Source organism: Phocoena sinus, chromosome 17 (assembly GCF_008692025.1).
Source record: "Phocoena sinus isolate mPhoSin1 chromosome 17, mPhoSin1.pri, whole genome shotgun sequence".
In the NCBI taxonomy this organism is placed as follows: Eukaryota; Metazoa; Chordata; class Mammalia; order Artiodactyla; family Phocoenidae; genus Phocoena; species Phocoena sinus.
In genome coordinates, this window is record NC_045779.1 from 27,983,905 (window position 1) to 27,999,519 (window position 15,615).

The 15,615-nt window shown below is 36.0% G+C and overlaps 1 protein-coding gene across 12 annotated transcripts in view; it reads left to right on the forward strand.

Annotated features, from left to right (window-relative positions):
• Window positions 1–15,615, forward strand: part of RALYL (RALY RNA binding protein like) — a 900,595-nt gene that overhangs the window by 581,473 nt on the left and 303,507 nt on the right. The gene's annotated exons all lie outside the window — the stretch shown is intronic.

Below are 15,615 nucleotides of genomic sequence, written 5' to 3' on the forward strand. Positions count from 1 at the left end.
AGAATGACTTCATTTTGGTCAATTTTTCACTGAAGACCTGAACACTAATATTTCTCTTGTTCCAAGAAGTTTTATGCATCACAGAAAGCTCTGAGGGACAGGACTGCCAGTTTGATTTTCTATGCCTGATTGCCTTTTGATGCCATTTCTTTCTTGTGATTGAGAAACAACATATAATAATTGCTACTTTTTTCTTATAAAAATGATTGGTATAAAATCTACAAATATATTGCTGATTAATTCCCTTGTGATTTCCTCCCACAAGAATGAATCTAAATTATGCATGTACTTGAAAACCATCTTGCACTTTTACTCCTGTATCTTTTGTACACCCCCTCATTTTTTTCCATGGGAGTAATCATTGCCTTAATACACATGACAAATAAAAGATCCTCAGAAAAATTTTACTGAGTTTCTTCCCCTAAAATGTGCTTGCTGAAGGCTGCGATTAAGCAGCAGGAAGAAATTGTGAATTACATGAGACAAGTCAGAAGATGTATAATTATACAGGATGAACACAGTAGGGTGTACTGAATGATTTAGTTTAAAAAAAAACTAATGTGTTACTTACGTTTAATTGTATCAGTTAGCTGTATTACATTGTATTAACTGTTTCTATATTCTAATCATAAAATATTGGACAGCAAGAATATAATAAAGTTAAGGTACATAGAAAGCTTAACAATAAAAGCAAATAGAATCCTTAAATGAATTTCTTTCTTATACTAACAATATTTGCAAAAGCAGAATGTAATACAATTGTTTGCTATCTAATGGATATATAAAAATATCTGAATTATCCCATCACCAAAATACAGTGCATTTCCATTTCAGTCATATCTTTTATGTGTTTTTGATCATGTAAAAAGCATAAACTAACATAGAGGTAATTGTAATCCAATTAAAGCAATAATTGCACACTTAACAAATTTCAATGTGGGAAAGAAGGAAAATGTTCTTATGATTTTTTTTAAAAACTGGAAAAGTACATAAATAAACTTTCTAATGTTCTCATTCCCTAAAAATTTAATATAATGTCCTTTACTAAAAATAATGCAACTTTCTTTTAGAGGCTCCGAAAGGAGGAATAGGAAAGGTGCATATGATTATGCCAGGGATTTGAAAAGAAGCAGGAGAGCAAAGATACCTATAAAAGACATTTTAAAGTGTAAATGTCACTAAGTCTTTGGAAATTCCTGGGAGACTTTGAAATCCATTCCTCACTCATGTCTAGATTAGTTATGTATAATTCCCTGTAGAGGAGAAGGAGAGAAAAGGAAGAGTACCCTTTAACTTGCTTTTGATGGAGCAATTGTTATAGAAAAGAAATCGCTTCAATGTTCATTAAGATAGCAGATCTTACCTATGCATAACTGCATAAGGACTTTCAGTTAGATACAGAATTGGTCGAGTGGTAATAAAAAATGTTTCCATGTGTCAGATGTTGATTTCACCAGAGCCAGGCAGGTAGAAACCACTTTAAGGAACTCTAATATATGTAAGCCTATTTTTACAAATTAGGTTGGGGTGGAAATCATCACCAGTATAAATTTTTCTGTTAGCATTTAAATACTGAATTTTTATACATATTGAATCAATCTATTTATTGAAGTGTGCAGCTTATGTTTAATTTTCAAAAATCCTTATTATGTATAAAACAAGGTACACCTGTAATCTCCTTTGCTGAAATTCCAGATGACCTTGAGAAAACATTTTTTTGTTTTTAAAAGAGACATGGAGATAAATTCTTAAAGATGAATATGTTTTGAAATACAGACTTAAGAGAAAAACTAGAGTAGGATCCATGTGATATTAGATAGAGAATTTGAAAAATACTACAATCCATGTACCACAGCAGAGAAAACTGTGTATATCTAATTTTAGGTAGGTAACATTTTATCTTATTACTAACTAGGAACAGATATTCATTTTTGATTGCTAATGATATGTTTGGGTGATTTTATCTATCTTATTATGGAAATATGTGATGAGATCACTTCAGAAATCTGAATACTAGTCACAGTTCTCTGCTTGTAATCTCAGCCAAGGTCTGTTATCTCTGTGGATTGCAATTTCTTCTTCTATACCTTCAGCAGACAGTGCAGAGAAGACAGTTTCTAAGGTGTCTTCCATCTCTAACCCTCAGTGCTTTCACAACATAGGCCTCATCAAGTAAGACTCCTACTCGAAGACGTGTGACAAGTTCTCATTGCCTAAACTGTGGCTCCGGGCTCATGTGCTTCAGATCCATGTGACTATGGATTTACTGTAAGAGGTCCTAGAATACATATGAATATTAATCACTGCCTGTACAATGATGAAAAAATACATATATCCCCCATATGTATATCATGTACACATACCTATATACTCATATACTATTTTTTGGTTCTAATGAAGACTAATATATTTAAAAGGTCATAGTAAATTTTAATAGCTTTTAATGTCATATGTTTTATATTTTATTTTTAACAACTATATCACACAGGGATCTCATTGTGTTTCAATGTTTAAAAAAGATGTTCTCATATTCTCAAATATTGGGAATTGCTGAACTAGAAAATGAAATACAACCACGACCTTGTAACACAGACATTTATATCATTGTCACTCACTGCATATTTCCTTCCTGATACTATGTTCTAACCTTTATTGGGCTACTTCATTATCCCAAACATTCATACTCTCTCATCTCCATGTCTTTGCCCATACATCTTCCTGTTGATGGGTGGCCTTCACTTGCATCTTCATGTATAGAAATCATCTCTGGTAGAGGTGTCACTCAAATGTCATCTCCTTCTTAAAGGTTCCCCCAGTTTCCAAGTCAAACTTATCTTTTTGTTCTTTTTTTCAGATGATAAATTGTAATTTTATTTACACTTTCTATATTCTGTCATATACATTGAAAATTGTGTATTCCACTAATCTAAGATTTTTTTTTATGTGAGGTACCTTTTATTCTTTCTTGAAGCATTCTCAGAGCATAAAGAAATGCTTCACTCATAACAATCCATCACAGACTAATAATGTTTAATAATTAAATAAATATTTATTGATCACCTGTTATATTACCTTCAGACACTGCTCTAGTGCTATGGTTGTAGCAATGAACAAAACAAAATTCTATTGGAGAAGGGAAGATGACACACAAATAAATATATATTACTCCATGTGATGCTAAGTACTATGGAAAAGAATAGAGCAAAAAAGGGAAAGGGACTTTTGGAAGGTGAGGTAGAAAATTATTATTTTCTATACAATAGTCAGTCAGGAAAAACCAAGGTGATTAAGGTGACAGTTGATCAGACACCCAAAGGAAATGAAGGAGCAAACTCTGCTTCCTGGATAGTTGAGGCAGAAACAGCATGTGCAGAGTCCCTGGGGTAATTGGGATATTGGAGGACCACAAAGGAGGCAATGTTGAATTAATGAAAAAATGTGAGATTGGTATTAACAGATACACACTACTATATAAAAAAATAGATAAGCAACAAGGGCCTACTGTATAGCACAGGGAACTATATTCAGTATCTTGTAATAACCTATAATGGAAAATAATCTGAAAAAGACCAGATGTGTATATATGTATAACTGAATCACTTTGCTGTATACCTGAAACTAACACACCATCGTAAATGAAATATACTTCAATTAAAAAAAAAAAAAAGAGAATTGGAAAGAAGAAGCATCAGGACGGGTAGAGTAAAACATACTGAGTAGGCCAAAACGTTCTTTCAGGTTTTTCCATAAGATGTTATGGAAAAACCCGAACGAACGTTTTGGCCAGGCCAATAGAATTAAGTGGAATCGTATATTTTATGTATAACTAAATTGAGATATAAAACGTATTTATTAACTTTTAAGAAACACTATCCACACTTTTAAGTGACTCATGCAATTTTTTTTTAAATGACAATTGTAAGAATGCATAAAATTCATTACACTTTGTAGTAGGCAAGGCATTCAATCTTTAACTGCAAGACAATCAAACAGCGGTCATCCAGAGGTCAGAAAGATATTATCCGAACAAGAATATTTTTTGATTTACCATCTTATAAATATCCTTGTATTCTTGATATGTTAAGATTCTTTCTCTCTTTAAAAATCTTACAATGAGAAAAAAATAAATTTATAGTTTTATAGAATTGTTATAAGACTTCTTAAGGAGTGGACAGAAAGACACAGACTGCTGTCCTTCCTAGAGCACACGATTAAATTCAGTCCCTGATTTCTCTGTTATTGATGCTTGTTGGGAATTCTGCTCTGAGATCTGCAATTTCTCCAGTCATTTTTTTCTCTCAAGTTCTTTATATGAATTCTATAACAGGTATGGATTGATAATTTGTTACATTATATATTCCTCCATGAAATCATGTCTTCATGAATAGAATCGGGATGGTCTGATTGACCATAACGGGACCATAGTTGTCAGTTTGGGAGCAGAGATGTACAGGCTGACTGATAACACCCTTGATACAAATTGACTTTATATGGAAATACATATCAGTCAGCCCAGCATCCTTAATCATTTACTTTACTTTTACAGACTCCAGCCTGCAACTGATTCTGCCTGTGGGAATACTTATTAATTTCTCTCTCTCTCTCTCTGTCTACCTCTCCTCCATGTATTTTTCTTTTTTTCTTTTTTTTTTTAAACGTTTTTATTGGAGTATAATTGTTTTACAACGGTGTGTTAGTTTCTGTTTTATAATAAAGTGAATCAGTTATACATATACATATGTTCCCATATCTCTTCCCTCTTGAGTCTCCCTCCCTCCCACCCTCCCTATCCCACCCCTCTAGGTGGTCACAAAGCACTGAGCTGATCTCCCTGTGCTATGCGGCTGCTTCCCACTAGCTATCTACTTTACATTTGGTAGTATGTATATGTCGATGCCACTCTCTCACTATGTCACAGCTTACCCTTCTGCCTCCCCATGTCCTCAAGTCCATTCTCTAAGAGGTCTGTGTCTTTATTCCCATCTTACCCCTAAGTTCTTCATGACCATTTTTTTTTTCTTAGATTCCATATATATGTGTTAGCATACGGTATTTGTTTTTCTCTTTCTGACTTACTTCACTCTGTGTGACAGACTCTAGGTCCATTCACCTCACTACAAATATCTCAATTTCGTTTCTTTTTCTGGCTGAGTAATATTCCATTGTATATATGGGCCATATCTTGTTAATCTATTCATCTGATGATGAATACTTAGGTTGCTTCCATGTCCAGGCTATTGTAAATAGAGCTGCAATGAACATTTTGGTACATGACTCTTTTTGAATTATGATTTTCTCAGGGTATATGCCCAGTAGTGAGGTTGCTGAGTGGTATGGTAATTCTATTTTTAGTTTTTTAAGGAACCTCCATACTGTTCTCCATAGTGGCTGTATCAATTTACATTCCCACCAACAGTGTAAGAGTGCTCCCTTTTCTATACACCCTCTCCAGCATTTATTGTTTCTAGATTTTTGGATGATGGCCATTCTGACTGGTGTGAGGTGATATCTCATTGTAGTTTTGATTTGCGTTTCTCTAATGATTAATGGTGTTGAGCATTCTTTCATGTGTTTGTTGGCAATCTGTATATCTTCTTTGGAGAAATGTCTATCTAGGTCTTCTGCCCATTTTTGGATTGGGTTGTTTGATTTTTTGTTATTGAGTTGCATGAGCTGCTTGTAAATCTTGAAGATTAATCCTTTGCCAGTTGCTTCATTTGCAAATATTTTCTCCCATTCTAAGGGTTGTCTCTTGGTCTTGTTTATGGCTTCTTATGCTGTGCAAAAGCTTTTACGATTCATTAGGTCCCATTTGTTTATTTCTGTTTTTATTTCCATTTCTCTAGGAGGTGGGTCAAAAAGGATCTTGCTGTGATTTATGTCATATAGTGTTCTGCCTAAATTTTCTTCTAAGAGTTTGAGAGTATCCGGCCTTACATTGAGGCCTTTAATCCATTTTGAGTTTATTTTTGTATATGGTGTTAGGGAGTGTTCTAATGTCATACTTTTACATGTATCTGTCCAGTTTTCCCAGCACCACTTATTGAAGAGGCTGTCTTTTCTCGACTGTATATTTTGCCTCCTTTATCAAAGATAAGGTGACCGTATGTGCGTGGGTTTATCTCTGGGTTTTCTACCCTGATCCATTGATCTACAATTCTGTTTTTGTGCCAGTACCATACTGTCTTGATTACTGTAGCTTTGTACTATACTCTGAAGTCAGGGAGTCTGATTCCTCCAGCTCCATTTTTCGTTCTCAAGATTGCTTTTGCTATTCGGGGTCTTATGTGTTTCCATACAAATTTTGAAATTTTTTGTTCTAACTCTGTGAAAAATGCCATTGGTAATTTGAGAGGTATTGCATTGAATCTGTAGACTGCTTTGGGTAGTAGAGTCATTTTCACAATGTTGATTCTTCCAATCCAAGAACATGGTATATCTCTCCATTTATTTGTATCACCTTTACTTTATTTCATCAGGGTCTTATAATTTTCTGCATACAGGTCTTTTGTCTCCTTAGGTATGTTTATTCCTAGATATTTTATTCTTTTTGTTGCAATGGTAAATGGGAGTGTTTTCTTAATTTCACTTTCCGATATTTCATCATTAGTGTATAGGAATGCCAGAGATTTCTGTGCAATAATTTTGTGTCCTGCTCCTTTACCAAATTCACTGATTAGCTCTTGAAGTTTTCTGGTATCATCTTTGGATTCTCTATGTATAGTATCATGTCATCTGCAAACAGTGACAGCTTTACTTCTTCTTTTCCGATTTCAATTCCTTTTATGTATTTTTCATCTTTGATTGCTGTGGCAAAAACTTCCAAAGCTATGTTGAATAATAGTGGGGAGAGTGGGCAACCTTGTCTTGTTCCTGATCTTAGTGGAAATGGTTTCAGTTTTTCACCATTGAGGATGATGTTGGCTGTGGGTTTGTCATATATGGCCTTTATTATGTTGAGGAAAGTTCCCTCTATGCCTACTTTCTGCAGGGTTTTTATAATAAATGGGTGTTGAATTTTGTTGAAAGCTTTCTCTGCATCTAATGAGATGATTATATGGTTTTTCTCCTTCAATTTGTTAATAGGTTGTATCACGTTGATTGATTTGCATATATTGAAGTATCCTTGAATTCCTGGAATAAATCCCACTTGATCATGGTGTATGATCCCTTTAAAATGCTTTTGGATTCTGTTTGCTAGTATTTTGTTGAGGATTTTTGCATCTATGTTCATCAGTGATATTGGCCTGTAGTTTTCATTCTTTGTGACATCTTTGTCTCGTTTTGCTATCAGGGTGACGGTGACCTTGTAGAATGAGTTTGGGAGTGTTCCTCTCTCTGCTATATTTTGGAAGAGTTTGAGAAGGATAGATGTTATCTCTTCTTTAAATGTTTGATAGACTTCACCTGTGGAGCCATCTTGTCCTGGGCTATTTTTGTAGGAAAATTTTTAATCACAGTTTCGATTTCAGTGCTTGTGATTGGTCTGTTCGTATTTTTCTATTTCTTCCTGGTTCAGTCTTTGCAGGTTGTGCATTTCTAAGAATTTGTCCATTTTTTCAATGTCTCCATTTTATTGGCATAGAGTTGCTTGTAGTAATCTCTCATGATCCTTTGTATTTCTGCAGTGTCAGTTGTTACTTCTTTTTCATTTCTAATTCTATTGATTTGAGTCTTCTCCCTTTTTTTCTTGATGAGTCTGGCTAATGGTTTATCAATTTTGTTTATCTTCTCAAAGAACCAGCTTGTAGTTTTATTGATCTTTGGTGTCATTTCCTTCATTTATTTTAAATTTATTTCTTATCTGATATTTATGATTTCTTTCCTTTTGCTAACTTTGCGGTTTTTTGTTCTTTGTCTAATTGCTTTAGGTGCAAGTTTAGGTTGTTTATTTGAGATGTTTCCTTTTTCTTAAGGTAGGATTTTATTGCTAAAAACTTCCCTCTTAGAACTGCTGTTGCTGCATTCCATAGGTTTTGGGTTGTCGTGTCTCCATTGTCATTTGTTTCTAGGTATATTTTGATTTTCTCTTTGATTTCTTCAGTGATCAGTTGGTTATTACGTAGTGTATTGTTTAGTCTCCATGTGTTTGTATTTTTTACATATCGTTTCCTGTAATTGATATCTAGTCTCAAAGCATTGTGGTCACATAAGATACTCGATACGATTTCAATTTTCTTAAATTTACCAAGGCTTGATTTGTGATCCAAGATATGATCTATCCTGGAGAATGTTTCATGAGCATTTGAGAAAAATGTGTATTCTGTTTTTTGGATGGTATGTCCTATAAGTATCAATTGAGTCCATCTTGTTTAATACGTCATTTAAAGTTTGTGTTTCCTTATTTATTTTCATTTTGGATGATCTGTCCATTGGTGAAAGTGGGGTGTTAAAGTCCCCTACTATGATCATGTTACTGTAGATTTCCCCTTTTACTGCTGTTAGTATTTGCCTTATGTACTGAGGTGCTCCTATGTTGAGTTCATAAATATTTACAATTGTTATATCTTCTTCTTGGATTGATCCCTTGATCATTATGTAGTGTCCTTCTTTGTATCTTGTAATAGTCTTTTTTTAAAAGTCTATATTGTCTGATATTAGAATTGCTACTCCAGCTTTCTTTTGATTTCCATTTGCATGGAATATCTTTTTCCATCCCCTCACTTTCAGTCGGTATGTGTCCCTAGGTCTGAAATGGCTCCCTTGTAGACAGCATATATATGGGTCTTGTTTTTGTATCCATTCAGCCAGTCTGTGTCTTTTGGTGGGAGCATTTAATCCATTTACATTTAAGGTAATTTTCAAAATGTATGTTCCTATTCCCATTTTCTTAATTGTTTTGCGTTTGTTATTGTAGGTCTTTTCCTCCTCTTGTGTTTCTTGCCTAGAGAAGTTCCTTTAGCATTTGTTGTAAAGCTTGTTTGGTGGTGCTGAACTCTCGTAGCTTTTGCTTGTCAGAAAAGGTTTTAATTTCTCCATCAAATCTGAATGAGATCCTTGCTGAGTAGAGTAATCTTGGTTGTAGGTTTTTCTCCTTCATCACTTTAAATATGTCCTGGCAGTCCCTTCTGGCTTGCAGAATTTCTGCTGAACGATCAGCTGTTAACCTTATGGGGATTCCCTTGTGTGTTATTTGTTGTTTTTCCCTTGCTGCTTTTAAAATGTTTTTGTTGTATTTAATTTCTGATAGTTTGATTAATATGTGTCTTGACGTGTTTCTCCTTGGATTTATCCTGTATGGGACTCTCTGTGCTTCCTGGACTTAGTTAACTATTTCCTTTCCCATATTAGGGAAGTTTTCAACTATAATCTTTTCAAATATTTTCTCAGTCCCTTTCCTTATCTCTTCTTCTGGGACCCCTATAATTTGAATGTTGGTGCATTTAATGTTGTCCCAGAGGTCTCTGAGACTGTCCTCATTTCTTTTCATTCTTTTTTCTTTATTCTGCTCTGCAATAGTTATTTCCACTATTTTATCTTCCAGGTCACTTATCCGTTCTTCTACCTCAGTTATTCTGCTATTGATCCCTTCTAGAGTATTTTTAATTTCAGTTACTGTGTTGTTCATCATTGCTTGTTTCCTCTTTAGTTCTTCTAGGTCCTTGTTATATATTCTTGCAATTTCTCTTTTCTATTTAAAAGATTTGGGATCTTCTTTACTATTTTTATTCAGAATTCTTTTTCAGGTAGACTGCCTATATCATCTTCATTTGTTAGGTCTGGTGGGTTTTTACCTTGCTCTTTCGCATGCTGTGCGTTTTCTGTCTTCTCATTTTGCTTATCTTACTGTGTTTGGGGTCTCCTTTTTGCAGGCTGCAGGTTCATAGTTCCCATTGTTTTTGGTGTCTTTCCCCAGTGGCTAAGGTTGGTTCAGTGGGTTGTGTAGGCTTCCTGGTGGAGGGGACTAATACCTGTGTTCTGGTGGATGAGGCTGGATCTTGTCTTTCTGGTGGCCAGGACCACGTCTGGTTGTGTGTCTGTGACCTTATTATGATTTTAGGCAGCCTCCCTGCCAATGGGTGGTGTTGTGTTCCTGTCTTGCTAGTTGTTTGACATTGGGTATCCAGCACTGTAGCTTGCTGGTCTTTGAGTGAAGCTGGGTGTTGGTGTTGAGATGGAGATCTCTGGGAGATTTTCGCAGTTTGATATTACATGGAGCTGGGTGGTGTCTTGTGGACCAGTGTCCTGAAGTTGGCTCTCCCACCTCAGAGGCACAGCACTGACTCCTGGCTGGAGCACCAAGAGTCTTTCATCCACACAGCTCAGAATAAAAGGGAGAAAAAGTAAAAACAGAAAGAAAGAAAGAGGATAAAATAAAATAAAGATAAAATAAAGTTATTAAAATAAAAAATAATTATTAAGATTAAAAAAATTAAGTAAAAAATGGAACAAAAACAAAACAAAACAAAAAAATGGATGGACAGAGCCCTAGGACAAATGGTGAAAGCAAAGCTATACAGACAAAATCTCACACAGAAGCATACATACACACTCACAGAAAGAGGAAAACGGGAAAAATAATATATCTTGCTCCAAAAGTCCACCTCCTCAATTTGGGATGATTCGTTATGTATTCAGGTATTCCACAGATGCAGAGTACATCAAGTTGAGTGTGGAGATTTAATCTGCTGCTCCTGAGGCTGCTGGGAGTGATTTCCCTTTCTCTTCTTTGTTCTCACAACTCCCGGGGTTCAGCTTTGGATATGGCCCCGCCTATGTGTGTAGGTCGCCTTTGGGTGTCTGCTCTTCGTTCAGACGTGACAGGGTTAAAGTAGCAGCTGATTCAGTAACTCTGGCTCACTCAGGCCTGGGGGTGAGGGGCACGGATGCAGGGCAAGCCGGCAGCAGCAGAGGCTGGCGTGAAATTGCACCAGGCTGAGGTGCGCCGTGTGTTCTCCCATGGAAGTTGTCCCTGGATCATGGAACCCTGGCAGTGACAGGCTGCACAGACTCCCGGGAGCGGAGGGGTGAATAGTGACCTGTGCTTGCACACAGGCTTCTTGGTGGCAGCAGCAACCTTATCGTCTCATGCCCGTCTCTGGGGTCCACACTGTTAGCCACGGCTTGCGCCGGTCTCTGGAGCACCTTTAAGCAGCACTCTTAATCCCCTCTACTCGCGCACCAGGGAACAAAGAGGGAATAAAAAGTCTCTTGCCTCTTCCGCAGGTCCAGACTTTTTCCTGGACTCCCTCCCAGCTAGCCGTGGTGCACTAGCCCCTTCAGGCTGTGTTCATGCAGATGGTGCTCTCCCTGCGATCCGAGATCCGACCGAAGCCCAAGCCTCAGCTCCCAGACCCCGCCCGTCCCAGTGGGTGAGCAGACAAGCCTCTTGGGCTGGTGAGTGCTGGTTGGCACCGATCCTTTCTGCGGGAATCTCTCCTCTTTGCCCTCCGCACCCCTGTGGCTGCCCTCTCCTCTGTGACTTCGAAGCTCCCCACTCTGCCACCCGCAGTCTCTGCCTGCGAAGGGGCTTCCTTGTGTGTGGAAACCTTTCTGACATCACAGCTCCCTCCCACTGGTGCAGGTCCCATCCCTATTCTTTTGTCTCTGCTTTTTCTTTTGCCCTACCCAGGTACGTGGGGAGATTCTTTCCTTTTGGGAGGTCTGAGCTCTTCTGCCAGCATTCAGTGGGTGTTCTATAGGAGCAGTTCCACGTGTAGATGTATTTCTGATGTATCTGTGGGGAGGAAGGTGATCTCCGCATCTTACTCTTCTGCCATCTTCCTCAACTCCCCCATGTGTTTTTCTACATAATAATGCTCCACAAAGGCAAAGGTTACTTTGGTGAGCATTTGTACATTTTCCTTTAACCTGTCTACATTCAGAAAACAATGTGGCTATCATACATCATCTGCTTTCTTAGTTTCTCTTGTCTAAGAATCTGCACTGTATTTGTATCTAGACCTGCATAAAAACGATGACATTTACTCTGTCAGTTGTACAGGTAAATGTTTTCTGCAAAATGACATTTAACTTTCAAAGAATGTTACAGTTAGAAATTATGCTGTGGATTTGTATTTACTGAGCACAAAAGATACACGTGTGGCAGCTAGGCTCTTAGCAAAAGAAGGTTGGTATTAAAGTAGATATCAATACATCCTTTTAAGATATTGTCATGAATTCAGGGATTTTTACATGACTGTAAGAAAAGATGACCATTCAAAAGCATTGATGGATAGTGGGAAAGTATAGGGAGTAGTCTTTGTTCTACTTATAAACAACTTCTTAAAAACCATAATCTAGTGTAATTATGTCCACGGACAGTCTATATATTTGGTTGAGCCATATTAAATTGTCAATTTTGTAAGGCAAAAATGGCAGTTTCACATCGTTAAATGTAAGTACCAGCTATGACAGAATTTGGCCAAAAAAAACGGTGAGGGGCAGGTAGCTAAAAAGTCATCACACAAATACCAGTTGACACTAAGTCAAGGACATTTATAGCTAAGCTAATGATGAGTTTTTGATATACTAAAAGAATAGACTTAAGTGAAAGAATGCATTCATTGTTGTTTCTTATAATATGTAAGGTGAAACTTTCCAAAATGAAAGAAAGTGGATTCAGCCTCGTCAACATAGATTAATTAAGATGACATTTTCTTGGCAAGTGACACATCCAACTGGGCTTCAAAGATTATTGAAACTTTAGAATTTGCCTACTTTACACCAAATGTAAAATGTTTATTTTAAAAATTTGCTTTCTAATTTTACATGATTTTATCATTAGACCTTTGCTTTCATCCAAATGGAAAATGTGACAGCTGTAAATGAATTAATAATAATACCAGAAATGATAAAAAATAACATTTGACATTTATTGAATTCTTACCATATTCCAAGTGCTGTTTTACTCATTTTGTTATCTCTAATGTAATTTATGTAAAAGAGCAATAATCGAACATGTAAAAGTAATAATATAGTAATCCATAGCACTTCTGATATTCATTGCACTTTCAAAATGTTATTAATAATTTTGATATCTAATCTCTAGGAAATTGAACACACAAAGTTAAATTAAAATATTTTTTTAAAACTTTTTCCCATCTTTTATTGACCTTTCATAAGCCTTTAATTTGGTGAACAGGAGCCAGCGGGCCTAAGAATGTGTGAACTTCACATGGATTTCTTAATTAATATTCTTGCCAAATCTACCTTTTAATATCATCCTCAGAACTAGGGTGGACAGGAATGGCCACATGACAGACCACACTATTTTAAAAAAATATATTTTTGAAATATAGTTGACTTCCAAAGTTTCAGGTATGATCAAAGTAGTTATGCATATATATACACACACAAACACATATATATACTTTTTCGTTCTTCTTCACTATAGGTTATTAAAAGGTATTGAATATAAAATTCCCTGTGCTATAATTAGTCCTTGTTGTTTATTTATTTTTTAATTTTATTTATTTATTTTATAAAGCAGGTTCTTATTAGTTTTCCATGTTATACATATTAGTGTATATATGTCAATCCCTATCTCCCAATTCATCCCACCACCACCACCACCACCCCTCCCCACCACACTTTACCCCACTTGGTGTCCATACATTTGTTCTCTACATCTGTGCCTACTTCTGCCCTGCAAACAGGTTCATCTGTACCATTTTTCTAGATTCCACATATATGGGTTAATATACGATATTTGTTTATCTATTTCTAACTTCACTCTGTATGACAGTCTCTAGGTCCATCCACGTCTCTACAAATGACCCAATTACGTTCCTTCTTATGGTTGAGTAATATTCCATTGTATATATGTACCATATCTCCTTTATCCATTCGTCTATCAATGGGCACTTAGGTTGCTTCCATGACCTGGCTATTGTAAATAGTGCTGCTATGAACATTGAGGTGCATGTGCCTTTTTGAATTATGGTTTTCTCTGGGTATATGCCCAGTAGTGGGATTGCTGGGTCATATGGTAGTTCTATTTTTAGTTTTTTAAGGAACCTCCATACTGTTCTCCATAATGGCTGTATCAATTTACATTCCCACCAACAGTGCAAGAAGGTTCCCTTTTCTCTACACCCTCTCCAGCATTTGTTGTTTGTAGATTTTCTGATGATGGCCATTCTAACTGGTGTGAAGTGATACCTCACTGTAGTATTGATTTGCATTTCTCTAATAATTAGTGATGTTGAGCAGCTTTTCATGTGCTTCTTGGCCATCTGCATGTCTTCTTTGGGTGAATGTCTATTTAGGTCTTCTGCCCAGTTTTTTTTTGCTTTGACTTTTTTTTTAATATTGTGCTGCATGAGTTGTTTATATATTTTGGAGTTTAATCCTTTGTCAGTTGATTCGTTTACAAATATTTTTTCCCACTCTGAGAGTTGTCTTTTTATCTTGTTTGCAGTTTCCTTTGCTGTACAAAAGCTTTTAGGTTTTATTAGGTCCCATTTTTTTAATTTTTGTTTTTTTATCCATTATGCTAGGAGGTGGATAAAAAAGACTTTGCTGTGATTTATGTCAAAGAGTGTTCTTCCTATGTTTTCCTCTAAGAGTTTTATACTGTCCTGTCTTACATTTAGGTCTTTAATTCATTTTGAGGTTATTTTTGTGTGTGGTGATAGGGAGTGTTCTAAGTTCATTCTTTTACATGTAGCTGTCAGTTTTCCCAGCACAACTTATTGAAGAGACTGTCTTTTTGCCATTGTATACCCTTGCCTCCTTTGTCATAGATTAGTTGACCATAAGTGCGTGGGTTTATCTCTTGGCTTTCTATACTGTTCCATTGATCTATATATCTGTTGCTTTGTCAGTACCATATTGTCGTGATTACTGTAGCTTTGTAGTATAGTCTGAAGTCAGTGAATCTGATTCCTCCAGCTCTGTTTTTCTTCCCTCAAGATTGCTTTGACTATTCAGGGTCTTTTTTGTCTCCATAGAAATTTTAAGATTTTTTGTTTTAGTTCTGTAAAAAATGCATTAGTAATTTGATAGGGTTTACACTGAATCTGTAGATTGCTTTGGGTAATATAGTCTTTTTCACAATATTGATTCTCCCAGTCCAAGAACATGGTGTATCTCTCCATCTGTTTATGTCATCATTGATTTCTTTCATCAGTGTCTTATAGTTTTCTGAATACAGGACTTTTACCTCCTTAAGTAGGTTTATTCCTAAGAATTTTATTCTTTTTGTTGCAGTGGTGGATGGGGTTGTTTCCTTAATTTCTCTTTCTGATATTTCATTGTTAGTGTATAGGAATGCAAGAGATTTCTGTGCATTAATTTAGTATCCTGCAGCTATACCAAATTATTGATTAGCTCTAGTAGTTTTCTGGTGGCATCTTTAAGATTATCTATGTATAGTATATCATCTGCAAACAGTGACAATTTAACTTCTTCTTTTCCAGTTGTACCCTTTTTATTTCTTTTTCTTCTCTGATTGCCATGACTAGGAATTCCAAAATTATGTTGAATAATAGTGATGAAAGTGGACATCATTTTCTTGTTCCAGAAATTACAGGAAATGCTTTCAGTTTTTCACCATTGAGAATGATGTTTGCTGAGGGTTTGTCATAAATGGCCTTTATTATGTTGAGGTAGATTGCTTCTGTGGCAACTTTTTGGAGAATTTTGACCATAAATGGGTGTTGAAATTTGTCC